The sequence below is a fragment of the Grammomys surdaster genome, unplaced genomic scaffold (genome assembly GCF_004785775.1).
Source record: "Grammomys surdaster isolate TR1022 unplaced genomic scaffold, NIH_TR_1.0 126278, whole genome shotgun sequence".
NCBI lineage: Eukaryota > Metazoa > Chordata > Mammalia > Rodentia > Muridae > Grammomys > Grammomys surdaster.
In genome coordinates, this window is record NW_021621078.1 from 5,678,357 (window position 1) to 5,684,289 (window position 5,933).

The window sequence follows — 5,933 nt, forward strand, 5'->3', positions numbered from 1 at the left end:
GAGAGAGAGAGAGAGAAATGAATTTGGTTTAACTGGCAAAGATGAGGGGAACTGAGGCTGGGAGAAAAAGAGTGACTTCCTAAAACTGCCTGGCTAGTCAATGGCAGACTTGGGACTTCCATTTCTTTAAACCAGAGGTTGCAAATTGTCAGTAGTTCCTAGGAAGAATCCTGCCTGTAGAACTGCTCTTCATAGTTGTCAAAGTGTGTTTGGTACAATTCTGAAATGTTCAAGTAATAGATGCAGAGAGATTTACTCAGGTACCAATCATTCCTTGGATCTTATATAGGTCTAATCCATGTATTCAAGCTATCTGACCGGTTCTGGCAGGCCAACAAGTTATGACTTGCTTATATTGTACTGCCTTCCTTAATAGTAGGTACTGAATTTATTTTTTAACTAATTATGTGTATATGTATAGGTATGTGTATATAAATACAAGTTTTTATAGAAGCCAGAGGCATTGGAGCAAGGCCCTAGAGCTGGAGTTACAGGCAGTTGTAAGCTGGCTAAAGTGACGACTTGGAATTAAACTTGGGCCATCTACAAAAGCAGTATATGCATTAACCTCTGAGCCATCTCTCCAGTCTAGGTGCTGAATTTAAATAGAGGGAATTCTTTCTCTACTATATACTTGCTGGAGCATAATCGAATTCTTAGTGACCTTCCCCTAGAAATAGATTTGAGTCCTTCCTCTCCCACACCACTGTCAGAAGCCATCAATGGAGAGCGACTTTTCAGCACCTCTGACACACCTTTGAGTTCTCTCCGGTGGATTCCTGTCTCGGCTATTATTTTGGAGGGGATGAGGAGAGTTAGATGGGTAGGAGTTTTTATAGAAGCCTTTTATGTCTCTCCTCAACTGTGCATCTGTGGTCATCAATAGATATCATGGCAAAAGCAGCCTCCTTGCTCTACACAGCAGAACTATGGACACTGACAGGGCTTCAGGTGGCAGCACAGACTACCTGAAAATCCACATGGCCTTTGGTGGTAACCCAGATCATGGACATCAACACAGACTCCAGCTGTATGAAGACCTCAGACCTAGATGTGACCCTCAGCAGCAGCAAGGATCCAAACATCACCATGGCCCCAGGTGGCATGCAGGCTACTCTCATCAATATAGCTCCCTGGTGGCAGCACAGCCTATAGGCATCCTCATGCTTCAGTTGGCAGCACAGACCACAGACTTCTGCATGGCCCCTGGTTGCAACCTGGTCAAGGTATATCAACACAAACCCTCTGTACAGCAGGGCCTCAGACCCAGGTCTCATGTAGCAGCCCAGGCCACCCACATCAATGTGGGTCTGAGCAGCAGCCTAGCCAACAGAAACAAATTTTTAAAGACTTCAAGGAGAAAAAAAAAAAAGTATGTACTTTAAGAAACAGAATGCTCTTAAGGTTTGCAGAAGTAGTGCTGTTGCAGAACTCAATGGTTGGAGGCCTTAAAGCAATACAGACATTGATTTATAACTACCAACCTTGCCTGCCACAGAATAGCCACATAATGTTAATTTCTCCTAAAAAGAAAATTAATTTTAAATATTGGGAAAGTGATGCTTTGAGTGCTATAACTGCTGATACTGATGCAAGTGTAATATAACTTTTCTCGAAAGCTATTTGGTAATAACAACAAAAACAAAAAAACTATATATTTTCTAGTAAATTGATCTGATATGTGTATTTCTTTCTCTCATAGTCATCAAATAAAACAGATCATGGCAGATTGGTAGCTGGGTATGATGGCTAATCTTGGTTGTAAATTGACTACATCTGGAATCAATAGAAACCCAAGCAGTTCATAATGCCTGTGAGGAATTTCCTTGATCAGATCCTTTGAGGTGGAAAACCTCAGCCCAAATCTGGACCACACCTTCTAGTGGCAGTTCACATAAAAGGACACAGAAAAAAGAAGCTTTGCCTTTTGCCTGATTGCCCTACTCCCCCTGGGAAGTTCATCTATATTGCTGCTGAGGTATTCCTTGGACAGTATTAGAACTTACCTCTTCTGGAGTCCAATGTACATTTAGACCAGCTAAAAAATCCAGCCTTGTGGACTGAATAACTATTAGATTATTAGCCTTTTCATGGAGAGACAACCATTGAGCCATTGTTGGACTAGCCAGACCTAAAATACACACATGCAACACACACACATGCAACACACACACACACACACAGAGTTCTCTTCCTCTGGAGATCCCTGACTAATATACTGGCCCTTAAGATTTTTTTTTCCTCATTATATAATAAAGATAGTATTTAATTTCCACACAGAACTTTATATGTATTACAAAATTTATAATACATGTTTTAAAACTTTTTAAAGAAAGTTTTAAAGGTATAACTCAAGGCCTTGTGCAAGGTTGACAAGTGTTGTTCCACTCATTTATAGTCCCAGATACATTATAATAAATGTACTATAATTTTCAAGTTAGAAATCTACCAAGTAATTATCAAAGACTGGCCAAGTTATATCCTTATGCTTACTAACAAATAGGATTCTGATATAAGAAAATGAAATCTATTAAGAACTAAATTTGGTAATAAATTCTAAAGTTAGTAGTTCAAAGAATATAAATCCTGAATGATGGATTCCTTTTATATTTTGGCCAATTCTTTATAATTTAGATATTCCCAGGTCCTATGTAAGCTACCATCTTATTGCGATTTCAGTGTTCTAAACAACTTCTAAAAAGACAGGAAGAATACAAATGAACAGAAGGCATCTTCCTATTATGTTTCAAAAGGGATTTTTCTAACCTTTATTGCAATAAGGCCAATAGTGATAACCTAATCATACATGACAAATGACAATGTCTAGATATTATATATAGGGACCTTCATACAGACAGACAGCTAATAGTCTATACTGAATATGTTTAAATTCTCCTGAGAATTAAGGCAAATGCCATCCTATACAGTAGGAGTTAACTATTACAGGAAATGCACAATGAACCACAGAGAATGCATAAATTCTTTTCCTGTCCCAAGCTAACTCCTTCAAGTCCAGGCTAACTTCATCCTCAGCTTTCCAAACCACCCACTCCCAATGGGACCTGGTCCCATTAGTTATCCCCTCTCCACTTATCTTCTGTCTCTCCACCGACCCTACCACCTTGGCTTAATTCTCTTAGTATATAAATGTTTTCTAATCTATTCCATACTTTAAAAAACAAGACAAGTAATTTTTTCCATCTACATACAATTCTTTTTCTTCTTCAATTCACAGCAACACTTCTGAAAAGGAATCTTCTATATTCGGTGTTCCAACTTGGTTGGTTTCTGTAACGTACTGTAATCAAGCTCCCTGTTCTATTCTCTACTGAAACTACTCCAGCCAAAATTCAGAGAGAGCTCCTACAATTCCAGGTCACAACACTTGATCTTACAGGGTATTTTAGCTACATTAGATAAACCATTTGCTAACTAAAACTTTGCTTACTAGTCTCTATCAAGGTTCTACAAACCATTTCCTGTTGTTCTGCTTCAGTTTTGTTACATACTCTTATGTACTTTTATCTCTTAAACATGGGTTCTCCGTGTTCTATCACTAACTTCTATCTCAATGGGAATATATTCAGTATTTTAAATTTTCTTAGTTTCTACCTGAGTCTATACATTTATTACTTCTAAAATTTCACCTGCAGCCTTCTGGATGCCCTACTGTCTCCATACCTTTGAACTCATCTTCCTATCAAAGCTTAACTTGTTGCATCTTTGTTAATGGCACTCAACATCTACTCAACCCAATCAAGCTCAGAGTCTTCTAGAATTAACTAGTTTTTTCCCTCTGCCTCTTTCTCATGGTATCTCATGAAGTATCTATCATTTTTACTTTCTTGAGTTTATTTGATTTTACTCAGTCTCAACCCCGAGTACCTTACCTTGAGTCTGTTACTTGTAAGAGATGACAAATGCAATCATTTGCTCTAAACCATAATTCTGATGTTATTTCTCTACATAAAATTTTTTAGTATTTACCATACATTTTGTTTTCTATGTTAGAGACACTTGAAGATTCTTGTAAAAATGCACATTTCTATGCATGGCCAACTGCATTACATATGCTTCCTAATGATTCTGGTGCAATCTGAGGCTTCTTACCAGAAAATAAAGGCCCTACAGGATTTGCCCTTCTCTATTTAGCTCTCTATGTTATCTCCCTCTCTCTCCTATTAAGTACTTATTATCATTGGATTACATTTATCTCAGTGTCTTTGACTTTTGTGCTTTTGCTGTTCTTTGCCTTTCTTCACTTCACCAAGTCCTAATCTTTAAGAACTTTCACCAGGTCCACCAGTAAAGCACCTTTTCTTCTCAGTGTGCACTAATTTTCAACTCCTATTAACTCCAAACTAGACTTTCTTACAGTGGTATCCTACAAAACATATTTGATCTTTTCTCTAGTTCCTGGCAGATAACTACTAAGACTGTTGAAATGTCCTGATCCATAATGTTCTAATGAAGTAACTCTTGGCTGGCCCCTAGATAGCTACAAGATGGGAGCTGCTCATCGGAAAGATGAACTCTTGATTAGGAACTTGAACCTTTCGGCCCCATCCCAAAATGTAAGGGATGGAAGAGACTGACTTAATCACTAACAGCCAGTGAATGATTTAATCAGCCAACTTTACTTATGGAAGTTTCATTTAAAAATTACAGAGGGTGGGGCTGGCAAGATGGCTCAGTGTTTACGAGCGAGTTTTCAGTTCCTAGCACCCATATGGAGACTCACAACCATTTGTGACTTCAGTTCCAGAGGGTTCTGACACTCTCTTCTTGCCTCCCCAGGTACTACATGCATGTGGTGCCTATACATATGAGTGGGCAAAATACTCATAAAATAAAAATAAATTTAAAAATAGCAATGGGCTGGGAAAGTGGCTCATGCTGCACATGGAAGGACTACAGTTCAGAACCCAGCACCCATGTGAACAGAAATATGGGTGCTGATATGGATGTTGAATGATCTCCAAAGATCCATTAAAGAATTGGTTCCAGCTGGACATGGTGGCACACACCTTTAATCCCAGTACTCAGGAAGCAGAGGCAGGAGGATCTCTTATGAGTTTGAGGCCATCCTGGTCTACATAATGAATTCTAAGTCAGTCAGAGTTACACAGTGAAACTTTGTGTAAAAAAAGAAAAAGAATTTGTCTCTATATAGCACTACAAAGAGCCATGAAGCCTTTAGGAGGGATGGTCTGTGTATGCTATGGTTTGTGATGAACTTTTTCTCTTCTTCTAGGGCTACTACGCAGTTATGGGGAAACAGCCTGCCACAATGAAGGCCAAATTATTTAGCAGAAAAGCTAAAGAGAAGATTACAGGTATTGGGGGGGGGGGGTGTGCCTGTATTCCTGGTGTCTTGAAGTCACACAGGGGTGCTCATTAAATGGAACCTTTTACAAGCTCAAAACAACAGAACCAAAGATCTTGGATTGAAATCTTGGAAATTGTAAGCCAAAATTAACCTATTCTCTTTTTTAAGTTGATTGCCTCACATTTTGTAGTCACAGAGAACTGACTAAAAACAACTCCTTTACTTGCCACTTATATATCTTATGGATCTGACCCTTTAAACATGTGGAATCTAATGCTAACTCTGGGTAACTAGTGTCAGAATTCAGTTGAATTGTAGCACATTCATTTGGTGATCACAGAGAACTGGAAAATTTATACCAGGAGGGAAAAAAGTATATTTGCCTATAGAAGTGCACTCATTCTCTCAAGAAGATAACATAAGGATGAAAAAATAAGCAAATTTATTTTTAATAATCTTCAAACCAACCAAAGGCATTTTATTTCACACTCTAGTATAACCACAAACAGCAAAGGCATGAAGAGAGGTAATTCTTTTCTTCCTTCCTCCCTCCCTCCTCTTTCTTTCTTTCTTTCTTTCTTTCTTTCTTTCTTTCTTTCTTTCT